Here is an 822-nt window from a genome sequence, read left to right as displayed (position 1 = left end):
TGAAACAGAAAGATATCGCTGGGCAAAATTAAATTTTACTCGCAGACATGGTGGTCGGTACTATTGGTCTGCCATCATCGCTTTTATTTCATTATAAAAATCATTATAACACCTCAACCCTAGATAAGCATTTATTGCTAGGCTGACTCTTTCACTTTATTTTATTGTGAATAAATGGATCAACATAAAAACTTAAATTACACGTTCCTCTAGCCTGTGTATGCGTGGGTGTGTTTGTGTATGTATTATGTTTGTGTATGTATTGTGTGTGTATTGTATGTGTCAATAATTAACAAAATAACCCAACGATATCTTTAACAATTAATTCAATGATAAATTTAACTGACTTCAAATTCAACAATGTTCGTTTATGTCTATGTGCGTTTTATTCAATGGTCTTTTTTGGTTGTGCTATTTTTTCAGTCGAGTAGCATCGAAGTATGTTTTTTAGTATTGAATTTTAAGCGGTGTGCGCTCGTGTATGTCTGCCCTTTTTATTGCAGCCAATCGCACAACGTAGTTCATCATTAGGTTAGTTGAGAGCGGTGCCATTGGTTCTGCATGCATTATGCCCGAACCAATGATTACAATATATTATTTTCACATTCATACCAATATATGTTTATATATGTGTGCGTGCGTGTGTGAGTATGTATGTACGTACGTATGTATGTTTGTAAATAAATAAATTTGCAAATCAAATCACCCAGTCCGTCTGATTCATTGGTCAATTGTAAAATTTTAACAAACATAAAGTACTATTTTCACGTAGGAAAAGGAATAAGACAATTGAGAGGTTTAGAAAGAAATCACAGATAAATA

Source organism: Helobdella robusta (genome assembly GCF_000326865.2).
Source record: "Helobdella robusta unplaced genomic scaffold HELROscaffold_44, whole genome shotgun sequence".
Lineage (NCBI taxonomy): Eukaryota > Metazoa > Annelida > Clitellata > Rhynchobdellida > Glossiphoniidae > Helobdella > Helobdella robusta.
This window is presented reverse-complemented; position numbering follows the sequence as displayed.